A 16,759-nucleotide genomic window follows, 5' to 3' on the forward strand; every position below is an offset into this window, starting at 1 on the left:
ATATAATTCCTTATTGCTCTCATACCAGCCTCTAAGCAATTGTAACTCTTCTCCTGTCCTCTCAGACACCACCTGCAACCTGAGATGAAAGTTATTGGACAGAAATGTGAACATCTCTCACACCTGTGGAAAAAAAAAAAAAAAAACCTCTTACCTTTAGCTAAGCTTGTCTCCTTTGTGATTTCTTCGCTGAAAATTAAGCACAATTGTGACAGAATGAGATCTCAGTACATAACCTTCATAAAAGACTACAACATTTCTTGCTATGGCTAAATTAATATATTTGTATTATATATTATATTATATATATGTATTATATATATATTATATTATATTGATATCATATGTGGCATTTGTTATCTAGCTTTTAATGCACAGCCCTGTATAAAGATGGAGAGAGAACACTGGTAAGCAATTTAAAGCACTAATGAATCTCAGACAACGATTTACTAATTAGTGTGTTTCTGATAACAAAATGTCTGAAATTATGGACAGAAGGTACCAATTTAGACATTTCTACCCATCCATCCATCCATCAGTCAATCAAAAAGAAAAAAAAAAAACATTGAAAAAAGTGTTGAATTGATTTCTGCTGAAAAGTACTTGTCTTACTGAATCAGTAGTTTGTGCTCGTCTTTCTTAATGTCAAATATAGGTTTCAAAATGTCTTACTGCTGGCGCCTCAGAGAAAAATCGCACTGTGTATTTGACCCTTCGTTTACTACTGTATGTAGGAGCAGCATGCAACCACATGGCAGTTTAATGTGAGTTGTCCTTTCCACAGTCAAGGGCAAAAAAACCTAACATGCATATCCTAAGGGTAAAAAGAGAATCCTGCAGATGTGCAGGGAGCATGCGATCCACATATAGAAATGTCCTTATGCAAGTTTAAAAGATCAGGACATCTTTACTGTAAGACAAAACCTCCTCATCCACACAGTCACACGTCCGCATTAACAGGGCCATTCAAAAGTACTCGTAGTCCTTGAAATATTTCATGTTTTGTCACGATATAGCCACAACCAAATATTTCTGGTAGGGAAAGAATACATCACTTTCACAAAAACGTTAGAAATATCTGGAAAATATAGCATTCATTCATTCATTCATTCATTCATTCATTCTCAACCCTTTTGTTCTGCTAATGTCTAAGAGTCTAGACATGTGTGAATTAATCTCGGTATAAATGCAACTGTTGGCTTCAGAGATTTGCTGGAAAACATTAGCGAACGGCGTCATACAGACCAAGGAACACATTTTTAGGTCTTAAAACAACACCTAAAGCTTTAAACGTCTCACAGAACAATGTGTCACAGATGCACACCATTCATCTAAACTACCAGGCCAGGCAAGGAGAGAATTATTGCCAAAGTGGAAGCTCTGGAGGAGCAACAAAGATCCAAATCCCAGGTGGGAAACTCTGACAAGCCACGTAGGAGAGAGAACATGTTTGGTGCTCTGGTCAGATGAGACTTGGGTTGAACCTTTAGGCCAACATTCATAGCTCAGTGTTTGCCCAAAAAACAACAAACACCCTAAACACATTTGTGTCACTGCTGGAACATCGCAGTGGCGGTGGCATGCTGTGTGTGTGTTTCCCTTTAGTAGTGACCTGGACGATGGTCAGAGCTAGTGGGACGATGGATGGAGGTAAAGACATTCTGGAAGAAAACCTGTTAGAAGTTGCAAAAAGTGTGGGCCTTGGGGCAGAGCGTTGCCTCACAGCTGGCCAGTTTGCCTAAATATGCTTTTCTGTATGCAGCTCTGTCTAAACATTTGAAGTAGATAGCAAATCTTAGTCCCAGTAGCAACATAGATGATTAGAAACCTTAATATTTTTGAGCTTTTAGCCAGACAATAACTACTCTGTCATTCTTCTAACTTTATCATATTTATACAATCATATCTTAATCTGTTTGCACATAGATATTTTTTTTATCAGTGCTGATCAAACAGCTGTTTCTGCTACTTTTTGCATCCATTGGTGATCTTTAGTTCTTCGTGAGGAAATTCCTCTTCCAAATCCCTAGAAAGCAAACACTGCTGCTACTTTTTGTAAGCGCACCGCCACTCGTGTGCTCTTATTAATCTCCGTAATTCCAACAGACATAAGAAGGGAAGCTGTCATTTGTGTGTCACACGAAGAAACGCTGGAGCAGTGGCTTATTGGTTCTGGTTGAATTATTCATTTGAAGCACAGGATTGCTGTTTGGCTATGCAGTCCGTGTCAATGACTGACTTGTAGCTGACGTGCCGGATGCCGGGAGCTTTTCGGTCATCGGAAAGTGAGAATGATCCATATTCTCCCGCTCCTAACTTTTCTTCATCAGCAGAAATGCTTCACTTTTCTTTTTTCCTTCTTTTTTTTTTTTTTTCCTGCCAGTGCAATTGATCCTGGCCTTGATCCAGCTTTGCTGTTTTCATCACCCACCATATTGCACAATAAAACATTTTCTCTATGGTCTGATATGTGCTGATGAATTGATCCCTTCTGCGGCAGCAACATAGCAGTACGTCACTATGATACATGTTTTGGTAGAACTGATTCTCTCAAATCGCCAAGGCTGAGGCAATTTATGGCTGCCGCCTGACAGTAACATATATCTAAAGGTTGTCTCGGCAGAGGAAAAGTTCTGGACAAGGTGAGTCTGTCATTGTCTTTGAAAGGGAACTTTGATTGGGTTCATTTCTTCTCAATGACTCCCATTTTCTAAAAGCATAAAGACCCATAAGGAGTCTTGGTATGAAATAAGTCGGAGTTTTATTGTTGCTCTTAGACTTCTCTTTGGTATTTATGGCAATCATTTTAGCCTTTATTATGAAGGGAACATAATTGAAGGTTTTAGTTAAATTAAATTTAACACCAATACTCCCTACAAAAGTAAACCCTTAACAAATCTTCAACGTTTTGCAGTTGATTTTGAGGGTTGCTGACGTGTTCAAGTTGTAAAGGTAACTTTTTTTTTTTTTTTACAAACAGAAAAAAATATTTTTCGAGAAATAGCTATGAATAATTTTATCAAACTTAGCTTATTCACATTACTGTCAAGTAGAAAGTTTAGTCTCTCTTCAGCTGGTTCTGACAGCGTTTTATGGATATATTTCCACTAATTTTTGATACACACACCAATTTATTATCTGGTTAATGAATTGTATGTCGGTGAATAATTTTAGCCACAAATGTCAATGATGTAACTGAACATTCAACCATTAGTGGACGGCTTTTATTCTACGGCAGATTGATTTGGCCATTCAAACAATTAGAAACACTTGTCCAGCCAATAATTTGTTTTATTCACATCCCTGTTTTTAGCACAGACGACACCAAAATCCATCCAATTTCTTGTCCAAACTGGCGGCAAATATTTTTGGCACCCTTTTGTCGACATAAACGTCTAATTCCATATCTTGACTAAACTGAGGAATGGCTGGGCCCTTAAGCCCGTCAATGATAATGCCAAATAAAATGTAATAGCCCCGGAGCTCATGATTCATGGTTTGATCCCTGCAGCTACATTAAACAAGCATTGATCGTCCTCGACGCCCACCCTAATCCTAATGCAAAAAATAAATACCGTGTAAATTCCCCCAGCAGATATCCCTCTGCTCTCTCGGAGGCCGTGCTGAGCGCGCGCAATCAATACAAGCTTTTTGGGTGTAAAATAACCTTTTGATGACCATCGAGGAAATGCAAGCTGCTTGGACCATTTCTCACACACCCTTATTGATTTCCCCATCTGTGCATTTTTTTTTTTTTTGTGCTTTTTTCATCCCCCTCTTTTCTCTCGCCCCGGCCTCCACTTTCTTCAGTCTTCCAGTGGAAAACCTCCTCTCTCAGCAGCACATGAGGAGCTTTGAGTTTAGCAGCAACGTGGCTGCGAGTTCAGGCCTGGGGGTGGCGAATCCTGCCCCACCTCGTTCTTATTTCCCCAGCGGCTTCAGAGGTTTGTTTGGCTGTTCCGCTCAAAAGAAGCCATCCTGCTGTGCTTACTCAGCTGAGTCCACTGAGTCATTTCTAGAGGTGTTGCTTTGTTTAGTCCTATAGGGAAGATGAAACAGAAAAGACTCTTGTTACCTTTTATTATTTACCTTATTTTACAGTTAGGGGATCTAAATGATTCTTCACCTCATAGTAAATGTTATTTTGTCATAATCTTAGGTTTTAGTAGACATCCTGCACCTTTTATGTACCAGCACAGCACTTATTCCACATTTTTGATCAAAGTTTAACAGAAAAACATCTACAGTTCCAATCAAAGGTTACATGAAATAATTGGAGATAATACATTTGAACCATTTGATCAAACTAGAATCATCGACATGATTCTAGTTTGATCATTTTTCTTGGAAAAAAAAAAAAATCGAAAGCCAACGAAATTGACTGGTCTTCAGGTCTACTCTACCCATTCCAAAACCAGTTTTGATATACATTTACAACCAACTGAGACACTCCATCAGATCCAAGCTGTAACCATGTGACCTAAACTGTCACCTCACGATTAAAGGACACAAATTGGGATGTTCAAGAACAACCCAGCAACCAGCCAGACTCTTCAAGTCATGAACTAAGATCTTCTAAAACAGTGGTGTCACTATTCACAGTTTGCCAAGTTATACTTCACCATAGAGCCTTGAAAGATGCTCCAAAATTGACACCTGTAAGCTTAACAGACATTCGTAGCTGCCCACATGAAAAACAACAACAACAAAACACTTCCCTTCTGGGTTTTGTTCAGACAAGACAAAGATTGATCTTTACTGGAGTCGAAGTAATAGTTTTAAGCCTAAAAATGTATCAAGCATGTAAGGATGTTAAACAATTATTTCATCCTGATAAACTTTGTATTCATTAAATTCAAAGTTAAAAAAAATAAAAAAATCTTAAAACTCGGATGAGCTGGAGAACACATGCTTGGGCTCCACTGTCCATGTTATGGTCAATATCCACCATCGACTGTACATGTGCAGAATCCGTGAACTTTGGTTTGAGATGAGCCAATGAAACCCTTGAGTGCTTTGTCTCCAGTGGTCGGATCGTCGGTTTCTTTAGTCTCTTCATGGCGCAGAATATCGTTGCTCGTGTTCCCTTCACCTTTCGCGGTGGTATTGATGACTTTCCTTGGCAGAGCCGCTCTCCTAGCGGCTGCTCGGAGACACCGCCATCGCTCTGCCCGTAACGAGCCTCTCTGAGTGAGACGGGAAGGTTCAGCCGGCAGGTAGTGGGGGTGGGGAGGCCTCGCGTGACGCTGAGGGGAAAACCCCTACAGTGACACAAGCTGTCTGTGTGGACACTTCATCTGACCTCATAAATGGAGTTTTATGAAATCCTAACCCTAGATCAGATTTTGTTGTTGTTGTTGTTTGTTTTTCCACCATTAAACCGGTGTTGTGAGCCTCAATGCCTGGTTGGTTATAATATTTAAGATATCAGAGTGAACCTTAAATAGCATGTCACTTTCTCTCCCACATTATAATTTCATGCCCTCTTGCCTCGGATCTCGTCGCGTCGTGCAGCGGCAAGCGATCGGTCTCAATTGTTGCTAATCAGCGAAAGCATCCCTACGATTTCTTAAGCGCAGCTGCACCTCTTCTTCTGCCCTCGCCTGCGCCCCTCCTCTGCCCCCCATCTTCTTCCTGCGTTTTCTCACAGCCCAGGTTTCTGGGCTGAGAAAAAGGCAATTAAGCTAATGCAGCATGGGTGTCATAAGGTTGTAGATATTTCAAGAGCGGAGCAATTTACCACTCAGAGAAAGAGGAGAGGGCTTGCATAAAACATCCCCGCTCTCGCACAGATTTATTATGCTTTTAGTTGTGTTATATGTGATACAATTAGCAGTAGGTGCCAGGACGGCTCGCAGCTCAAGGACGTGGTCATCGCCCGGCCATCTGTCATTAATTGCATTCCTGTGTTATGCAGGCAGGCGAGTGGGCAAGCCCAAAGGGGGAAGAGAGCTGGGCCGGGTGTCACATGGCACATCACACCACAGGTGTGGGCTGACCAGTCATGTCACTGTGCTTTAGTGCATGAAGAAAATGGGACACTGGACATGTCCTAGAAACAGCTTTTAGAGGTCTCTGGATGTTCGCCCAGTTGCAGCATGTTGCGTAATTTTGGAGGGATTTTTATTAAGGGAGATTAAGTTTTAATATGAAACTTTCAGAGGTGATACTTTATTGTGATGAATGTCTACAACAATTAGTAAGTAATGCCTTCGACCGAAACTCCATCGAGGGGCAATAAAAGCCGGCATGATTATAAATTAGTGTCTGGTTCGACTGAGCTTTTATTTCATTAAAGAGGGTGTGGAACTGCAGAGGGCAGCAATGATATGTACAAGGACAGCCCCCTATTGCCATGTTATCCATCCAAAGGGAGTGGGGGAAAGGCCAACTGCAGGATCTCCCGTTGTGCTTGTTGCTTGTACACGGCACCGGCAAGTATGACTTAGTATGTCTGAGGAGCAGCCAAACAGACTCTTAATCTACTCTTTTTAATCAAGAGTCCTGCTTATTTTATGGCCTCTAGTTTATGGGCTTTCTCCTAAATGCTGTCTGGTTGGTGGAAAAGCTAAGAAGAGAGAGCATGTGGTCTTATGTGTGCTGCTGCAGCAATGAGCTAGCTTCTTTTTAGACGATGCCACTGATGCAATGTTGGTCCACACACTCATCGTGGGTGTATCGGTTTGGACTTTCTGTAAAAAAAAAAAAAAAATAAAATTCCCAGGGTGAAATGATGACACAATAAACACCTGTAAACAATTTCAGAAATATCAAGTCGGTGCACAAGTTTCTACAATGTAAACGGGTTAAAAAAAAATCTACATAAAATACATGCATGTCAGATGAATATGACCCCCTAATATTTGGTAAAATCACCTTTGGCATCTTGCTAACAAACTACATACTTTTTTGAAGCACCCAGCGAGACTCTGACATGATTCTGGCATGGACAACATGGACAACCTGTTTTGGTGGGATTGCAGAATATAATTGGATTTGATTAATTTCCTCAGACAGATGTGGCGCTTTAGGCCTGTTGGGTTTAAGTTTTGGCTTTACTGTTAGCTTCCCAATTCTGAGTTGGTGTGTTGGTAAACTGAACAGAGCCAAAGCTCTGCCACAAAATTGGCGTAAAAACAAAGTTGAAACAAAATTTATCAGAATATCAAGTCTGCAATAAAGTGGACGTTAATGGAACACCAGTGTCATTGTCCAGTGTGAAGTAAGTTTATGGTAAAGAATTAATGAAAAGATGGTTAGCATGGAAAAGTCCCCTGCCAAAGAAAGACACCTTTAAGAGTAGCGGCTGCCTATGTGGATGAAAAAACGTTTGTTTGGATGAGTCAAAGATCGAGTTGCTTGGCCACAATGACCTAAGCAGACTCTACTCATCTTCATAATGTGATGCTGGTTCGCTGTCAGTTTCACTGTCAATCAGTGAAGAAGAATTAACTCCATGTTTTTTTTTTATTTTAACTTCAAATCAAACAAAGTTAGATGGTTGCAGTTGTGTGAGCAAATGCGGCAATATTTCCAACCACACATTAGACAGGAATGGATGAAGCCGGCCAATAATAGGCTTCTGGGAGATCTCCAACATCAACCCTCATTGAACATGTCAGGACTTTTATGGGCTTGTCAACCACAAACCCATAAAATACTTTAGAATAAAGCATCAAATCTGATATAAATGTAATCAAAAAGCCACATGATAGACATAACCGTTCTTTTGTGTTTTAAAAGAAAGAATGGATGCATCAGTAAAATGCAGCAAAGTATTATGACAGTCATGCTGAGTGTGACTGTATGTTCTGACTTCTGACTGGAACTCTATTCTCCTCTGTGCTTTTTTAACAGCCTGTTTCTGTGGCACGCTCTATCTGGAGCTGTGATAATGCGCTGTGAAGATTTAGAAGCAAGCGTGAAAATCTTAATTGGTCAGAAGAAAGAAAAAAAAAAAAACAGCGTAGTCCACACCAGGAAGTCTCTTTAGCCTCATATCCACTGTCATTTTCAGGAAGAATTGCTCTTAACAGACTTTTAGATGCAAAGTTAAAAACTTCTCAAAAGTAGGTGATGCATCTGTGACACCGCCTTGTGCTCTAGCTGGAATATCCACAATATCGGAAGTGCGAAAGTAACGAAAGCCTTAGAATATACCGGTTAAACAGTGCATTGCATGAAAATCTCGCATCCACACCCTCCAACTGTGTGTCACTTGGGTTTGCAAGCTTTAATAGGATTTGATCTAAATTTAGAAGGAGCACGTCTGACTTCCGTTTAGAAATCTGGATACCTGGGCAAATTGCTACTTTGCGTTGCTCTCTGACAGCGTGTCATGGCAAGAAAGACTCACTGCTGCCAAGAGGGACAACAAAGCGATGAGGTCTATTTTTGGGGTTAAGCAGGAGGGGAAATTGCACCCCGTCAAATGAACCCCCGCCATCCTCCGCACACACACATCGACTCGTCAGTGAAAGTGAGTAAAAAGCAAGATGGCACCCTGCTGCGCATTTGAAGGACAGGTGGGGAGATGAGTTCCTGACACACTTTGGCACGTGTGCGTAACATCGCTCATCTTGTCAGCATTTGACAGCGTTCATTTTAGGAGAGGGCTTCGACTTGACAGAGGAGCAGAGATGCAAATGATCATTTCCTGCTCGTCGGTTCCAAAAGTTGCCAGTGGATGCCTGACTTCTTTTGGAGGTAGGCCAAAAGCAACACTGAATGGCCCAACACTGGTCGCATAGAAAATCTGAAATCCTATTTTAACTCACTCCTCATCAACCGGAGAGGCCTTTTAATACGTTGTTGACTCTCAGAGTCCACCACAGCATTCTCGCCACGATTCAAGTGACATTCAAGTACAAACACGACATGTTTGTATGTCTTTTTTTTATTATTATTTTTAGAAGAAGAGCACGGGAAACAAAAGCGTGAGCATAGATCAATAGACACAGGCAGGATTTATTGATTGGCCAAGGCATGGCAGCCTGTGAAGGACCATCTGGCCTGTTCTGCATGGGCTTCCCATTTGCATTGCAGATTGCGAGGTAGACAGAGATTTTGGAATGTGAGGTGGCAAACTTCGCAGAGGAACAAGCTAAGCAGAAACAACAAAACAACGATAAACAGGACTAAATTAGAACCGGCAATTCTGTCGCCCGGCCATATTTATTCATGTTTTGATTGTCAGATGATAATCCGCGTGAAATATTAAGACTTTTTAAAAGGTCTACGAAATGCTACACAACCTTGAACGGAGAGGTAACAGTGGATCACATATTTGTGTGACGTGCTACTGCAGAGACTGGTAAAATAGCAATATTATATTGAAACAGAGGTGTTTAGTTTATAGACACCTCTGTTTATACCTGCTACTTGCCAACTCCAAAAAAAAAAAAGGCTTTGAACCACAAAACTGACATCTGTTTCTGTCGCCTCTGTGCCATCCTGGATGTTTTCTTTACAGCAAATGTTGCATAAACTTACAAGCCCCTCGTATCCCAGAACCTCAGACAGATACGGTGAATCAAGTCTCAGAATTTCACTCCAGTTGCCGTTAAGTCACGAAAACACTGCTGGGCCCTTCACACGTCTGATTAGATCATACTTATTTAACCACTTGGAGGCATTCAAAGCATCGAAATTGAATTCATAGATACTCGTCTGATTATTAAATATGGATTACATATATTAAACACAGTTTTTGGGTGCCAGATGCTGTGTAGAATATCTTTTATCTGTAGCAACAAGCCCTGATTCAGAGGGAAATTACAGTCTATGTAGGAGTAGAGCTCTGCCTAAATAAAATTTCCTCCAACTTGAAATTTCACTGGAAATCTGAGGTTCATTAACGACCTCAGATTATTTAGAGACCCTGGAAAATCACTGTCATGTACAAAATTGCTGCCATGTACATAAAAAGTAATGATAGCTGCAGAATTAAACCGTTTATTCCCACTTCTGACGTTTTACGTCCTATAAATCCATAGCAACTCTAGTTTCTTCCAGTAAAGTGGTTACTGTGGTGTTTCAAAGCAGAAAAAAAAAAACAGAAAATCAGAAATGCATTGCTTACAGTTTGTATTGCTAATTTTCCTTAGCCGGGTCGCCAAAGACAATGGTGAGCAAAAAACTCCACAGCTTTTGTGACCTCCAACTATAAAATGGTACAGATGAGTATTAACTCACACTCGTATTGTGGTAAAGACTTCAAGGGTAAATTAAGTTGGTTTTACACAATTTGCATCCTTTAAGGATGACAAGACATCCATTCTACCTAAGAACTGTCATCTTTTTAACACAGAAATCATAAACTTACAGGATTTCATTTTTCTCAGACTCGGTCGTTTCAACTCAGGATTTACATTGAACTCCTAACGTCATCATTCCCTTTTGAATGTAAAGACTTGTCTAACTTTTATAAACACATTTTTGACAGGAATGTATGTCACTATATATCTATCTATATCTATATATCTATATCTATCTCTCTCTCTCTCTCTCTCTCTCTCTCTCTATATATNATCTGTGATGTTGAGGAGGAGTAACAGAAACTGAAACTATAGGAACAAGTGGTGTCCTGCATTTTATTCTCCTTCATGTCTCATCCTCGGCGCCCGTGAGAGAACCCTCCTTCGCTGGAAGATGAAATGAAGCTTTACGTTTAAGGTCATTATTTGAAAAATAATATGGGAGTTTAATGCTAATTATGTTTTCGCAGTACTTGCATCCTTAGATCTACAGATCCTGTGAAGGCAAAATAACCTCGATTTCCTTACTGACTTCTGGATTAGAGCTAAATTTCTTGTTCACGCACGTGGTAGCTGCGCTGTGACGTAAAATGGGCATTAGCCAATGAAACGCGGCCCCTGTGGTAAGGTCCGTTGCTAGACCTGTTGTGGCTCAATATTGGTCCATATATAAGACGCACCGGATTATAAGGCGCACTGTCGGCTTTTGAGGAAATTGAAGGTTTTTAGGTGCGCCTTATAGTGCGGAAAATACGGTAATCAGATAGACTTAAATCTGGTCACACAAATCCTATTAAACTTAAAGTCTGACCTTTGTGTAAAAGTATCAAAAAGAAAGTCACTGTATGGGAGAAAAAAAATCATTTTCTCCAAGTCATTTAGGAAATATAGCAAATATATTTAAAAATGTTCTCTTTGTGTTTGAACATTTGAAATCTCAATTTGATATAGTAGGCATTATAACATGCTTTTTTCAGCATGTATCAGAAAATAAACACTGTTAAACGCTACAAAAGGATTGACGGTCCTAAACATGCAGCCAGAGCTACAATAAAATTGTTTAGCTTAAACTATATTTATGTGATAGAATGGCCCAGTAAAACTCCAGACTTGGGTCTAATTGAGAATCGTTGACACATCTTGAAACTGCTCCTCACGGACCCTTCAGATCCAGCCTGACTGAGCTGGAGCTGCATTACAAACAAGAATGAACAAAGGAGTCCAAGGAGAAGCAAACTTTCGTAATTACAAAGCTTCAACTCTCCAGTCATTCATATCCTCTGCTGAGCCATGTGGACCAAAAGGCCCGCAAAAAAACAACACAAAACTCCACGGCTCTTGTTTTACTATACACTTTTAAAATGCCAGCCACAACGTGGAACAGTGATCAATGTTTATGAACAAACATAAAGGAAAACTTAGTATACTGTCACAACCAGGCCATTATGCAATAAAAGTTAATGTCCATGAAGGAAGAGGGGTAAAAATGGGAACAATGCTTTCATTAGAGAGGAAAGTGCAGGTGCGTTGCTCACTTGCATTCACTGAATACTGCCTGCCTTTTAAGTTTCTGGTATAATCGTGACTGCAGCATAGCAACTTTAAGCGTATCAAACCGCGTAGCAGAAAGTGCTGCTGTTCACCACGCCGACGTCCAAGGAACGGATCTGTAGATTCACTTTGAGAGGAAGCCTGAATGCATGAATCTCTCCAAACCTGGCCACTGACTCAGAGCATACACAGGAAAAAAAAAAATCAATAGAAACAGTTGCCCCGGATTTCTCTTTGTCTTGGAAAATAATCACATACACACACACATGCATTTATATACACACACAAGTACAAGCCTTATCCTCATAGGTGGATCTCTTGCTCTCTGCCCGTGTTGGAGAACTCCAGTCTGGGGACAGGAGTAAATGGGAACAAGGAGCCGTGCACAAGGCCTGGAACATCTCTGCAATTTCATCCTCGTGCGGAAGAGTTGCAACATTCCCCCTCACATTGCTCAGCACTGGGAAGATAAATTTCATGCTCACAACTAAGCCATGATAAACTGTTTGTTTTTATTAAGCATTCTAAAAGGCCACTGTTGCTATGGTATAACATTAGATCTAGATTAAACGCAAGGATTTATCATTTACTGATTAAAAATATATCTATATAATATCACAACACTAAATAAACCTAAATGCTGTAACTCAGGCTGAAGACATGTTTTCCCCTTTTGTGATTAAATGCTTTATTTATGAGTCATTCGGGGCATCGTTTAGCACTAAAAGCAATACACAGAGATAATGGGAAAGTCCTGGTGGGTGGTCAGGGAACATAAATCTTGTTTTGACCTAAAAGCTTCTCTGTAATTCATATATATATTTATATTTATATATTTTGGTTTGTCTGAATGAGAACATGCACGTCTTTTGGGCTGCAGTTATTCAGCATGGGTGCATGAAATACTATTAACACTTTCACTTTCTCTTGTTTCAAGGTCTCAGAGATGGTATGTCTTTGCGTCAACAAAACTTGATAGGAGTTACTTTGCATAACGTATTTATTTATTTTTTTTGCAGATTACATAAAGCCCCACATCCCACGCTCCTCAACGCCGGCTCCAGACCACCTACTTGTTACCGCATGCTATCGGGAATGTTTCTTGGGAAAAAAAAGAGCAATTATTGAACACCTTCAGTGTGCAAGGTGTTGTAGCATTTAACGTTTCAGCTTGGTGTCTTTCGAACTTTGGTCCTTTTGAACTTTTTTTTTTTTTTTTTTTCCGGTCAAACTGGATATCTCTCTTTATGCGAAGGAAGAGGAACCGGCTGACCTCGGAAAAGGACAAACAGCGAGCTGCCGCCTGCCACAGACAGCAGATTACGCTTTATCGCATTTAAAGGACTGGGACCTTGAAATAATGCACATTTAATAAAATTACCTGCCAGTAGCGCAGGAAGGCGCACATCTTTTGAGTGTCACCTCATATCTGTCCTGACCCTTTGCTAAGCCACTTAGACTTTCTGCTTGGTGGAAAGTATTTTATCCTCCTAAACTTAATTTTCGTTTCATTTGGGGACCAAAGGTGAGCCAAAGCTTTCAGTCAAATTCAAAACAGTTCAGTTTTGCTCTCATCTTGAATCTTTTTGTGAGTTTCAAACGGTTCAGAGGGTATTACAATAAAACTGCAATAGACATAAATTTAACTGTTTGCAACTCCCAAGATGCTTTAAAGCTGCATGCTAATTTAACAAAAACACAATTTCTTCTTGTTTATCTGATATGTTTTACTGATGCACATTTACATTACTGTTCAGTTTATTCACTTAGGATCAACTTACAACAGTTGCGCATTAAATTAGCCAGTCATGAATTTACTTCCAGATTGTATTTTATACAGTAGAAGAAAGTACAAATTACATTAAGTCCTTCATTTATTGTTCACTGGAGAAACATTTGTCAAAGACTTTCCAGCCAGTCTTAGTTGTTACACTGTAGCAATGCAACTCTTGCATTAGTCTGGATTGTTTTAGGCAGTAGCCGATCAATCAACTCATATTTCTATTGTGTCTCTTAACAGAAAGCAAAGCTTGTTCTCTTTAAGTGAGTTCATCATCAGTGTGTGATCAAAATAGCTTGTAACTTGCTTTTAAATAGTGAAAAGGAAATTCTAACACTAGCGAAGCATATCTGTTGCAGCAATCATAGTTGATTTATTTTTAGTGGCTAAACTTAAAACATTCAAATCTAATCAAAGTAAAGTCATTTTGACTGAAACTATTGACTAAAACTTTTGCCATCATGTTAAGGAATACAGAATAAAATTTCACCCCGGTGGAAAATTGGGGTGTTGTATCTTAAACGTTTAAAGAGGATGCAGGACGTATGATTTTTCAGCAGGAATAACACCCAGTGAAGGGACGTCCTCCATCCTCCATCTGTCCAACGTGTCAAAAGAAAATCTGGGTTATACAAGATCACAGTAGGTAAAAGCAGAAACACAAAACCTCACCCAGGAATTTGGGATTCACATTACGTGCAACTGTTGTTAAGCTCTCTGTTCTCATTTTAAGACTTAAGCACTAGTTTATTGTCGGCCATTTTGGACAGCAATAAGACCAGAATACGTAACGCTGGGCACAAATCTCCGAGGTGAGTTAATGTAGTTGGTTTTGCCACAGGTAGAATTCCTTTCCTTTCCTTTTTTAAATGTATACCGGTACCGTCTCAACCTCATTTCCTGCTTCACGCCAGCTTCCTGCTGCTATTTTTAGTGAGTTTCACCGAGTAGCTCGTGGCTGTGTATAAAAGATAACATCCTCACTCTTAATCCTGTCTGCAGAGCTCTGGTTTATTTTCTCATCCTGTTAAAACACCCCTCTCCCCGCTCCTCAGTAAACAGGACAGAAAAAGATAAGTACTGTCCATGCCACTCCCTTTATTGTCAAAAGGAATGACGTCCGCAGCTTTGTTGAACCAGTTGTCTTGCCAATCGGCGAAGTCGTGCTGTTCTGACTCATGGCAGAGGACACTTTAGCATCGCAGCGGCATTAACAGTCGCAAAACATACCAGCAGTCCTTTTATACATCTCTTTTTAGATGCTTCTGTGACTCATCGGTGAATTGTGTCCGATGTTAATTTCTTTTCCAATGTCCTTGGAGGCTCCCACTCCGTGCTGTCAATATTTTTTTGTCCAAGCTGTTTGCTGGTTTTTAGGGGGCCCGGCTCCTAATAATTTTAATCGTCTCTGTCGGTAATGATCTCTATTAGCGCCGCCATTATCGCACGCGTGCTCGCGCTATAAAGCTCAGCGATGACGACTCATCATGGTTAATATCAATACCTTTAAAAGCGTAAAGGCTCTGAGGTGGAAATTGAAACGGAGATGCAGGAGACAGACTCGCAGAGGGGAAGGGAAAGGGAAAGGGAAAGAGATGTTCTGAAGCACTGCAGCAGAGTGAACGCGTATCCAATCTGACACCTGGAACTCCAGGCTAATGTCTTGATAGGCCATAAGTGGATCATTGCTGCCCCTTAGAAAATCTTCCCTCAGTGCGAGATAGAAAGAAAAAGAGCTGAACAATACTTATGCCTTTTAGCTGAACTGTGCGCCTTGTTCTCTTACTGTTCCTGGATTTTTTCCTTTTTTTTTTTTCCACTCTCTGCAGCCTTATTGATTTCAGATCAGGGCTGTTTTATGTTTTTCCTGCATCTCGTGCACAGTTACTGTGAGATATACCTCTCAATGCGGCGCGTGATTCCAGCTCACCGAGCCCCAGGGCTGTTTATAGTCCACTGCTGCATGGGTTCAAATGTCAACTTGGATTTCTCAATGCTGAGCTGCGCAACGATGTGACCTGGGTGACTTTTGCTTTGTCATAACGGAAAGGAGGGTCCGTACATGCGAATTGTCCTATGTGATACGCTAGCAATGCATTTGACCCTTTTTCCCTCTTGTTAAAAACAAACCCACTCTGACGCAGCTTTCTCTTTGTTTCTCTGTTGAGATTTCAGCCATATTCTTTGTTTGTACCACTACAGTAATTCTCTCAAACACCGGAAACTGTTTTAATTGCAGCCTTTACCCATAAATTGTGATCCTAATGGCAAACAACTACTGTCTATTTTTCCAAATGGAATAAATGTTAAATGAATGTTAAAATGTCTTTAAGAATCTAGTTCTACTGTGTAGAGATACACAGTTATGATTTTTGAAACAATACGTTTAAAAAGTAGTTAAAGAAAAGTTTTTGTACCACTGTGTACATGTGAGTAAAGTACTTTCCTATCACCCACAAGTAAACAAAGAAAGTTTTGCTTAGGCACTTGATGATGAAACAGTATTTCAAAGCTAAAAAACATAAACCAACTGTTGCTGTAAATAAAGGTTTTTTGTTTTTTACATAAAACACTCTCAAAGTGCTCAAAAAATACTTGTTTGGCTTGTTTGCTTAGAAGCTGGTTTTCAGTTCGTCTTCATATGAAATTTACATTGAGAGGACTGGAATGTGATTGGCTTACACGCCTGCAGTGTCGCAATCAGCGTTGGCACTGATAGGCCACGGCTGTAGGCGGGACTTATATCACCGATGGTAGTCTGATGCAATTATTTGAAATAGGTCAGTCAAGAGAGGAGAAGCTGGTGCCTGTTTTGCCTCGACGGTTTTCAGAAATCTGTCTTTTAGTGGCGACGTTCTGAAAGAAGCGTGTGCATGTGAGTTGTAAAAGCGCAGCTGACGCTTATCGGGGGAAGCTGCACGTGAAGAAGTTTGACTGATAAGGTGATGTCAAGCGAATACTGATTTCAGCAGCAAATGCCTCATGTTTAGCCTCAGAGAGTTTACACATCACTTGTATGTTTATCTGTCCTTTCAGATAAATGGCTTTAAAGTGGTTTCGGTCTTGGCAGATATTTCATTCTGTGTGATGAAGTAAAACAAACAAAAAAAAATAGTATTGAATTACCAAAATAACTTGATTTCTAAAAATGAACTTCTATAATGCACTAAGA

At 40.2% G+C, this 16,759-nt stretch overlaps 1 long non-coding RNA gene across 1 annotated transcript in view; it reads left to right on the forward strand.

Annotated features, from left to right (window-relative positions):
* Positions 1-13,214, forward strand: part of LOC103146373 (uncharacterized) — a 51,884-nt gene extending 38,670 nt beyond the window's left edge. The window contains exons 2-3 of the long non-coding RNA XR_001663645.1: positions 12,827-12,953; positions 13,063-13,214. This is a non-coding gene — a long non-coding RNA (uncharacterized LOC103146373). The remainder of the gene's footprint in view (positions 1-12,826; positions 12,954-13,062) is intronic.
* Positions 13,215-16,759: the final 3,545 nt, after the last annotated feature.

Source organism: Poecilia formosa, unplaced genomic scaffold, assembly GCF_000485575.1.
Source record: "Poecilia formosa unplaced genomic scaffold, Poecilia_formosa-5.1.2 Scaffold157, whole genome shotgun sequence".
Taxonomy (NCBI): Eukaryota; Metazoa; Chordata; class Actinopteri; order Cyprinodontiformes; family Poeciliidae; genus Poecilia; species Poecilia formosa.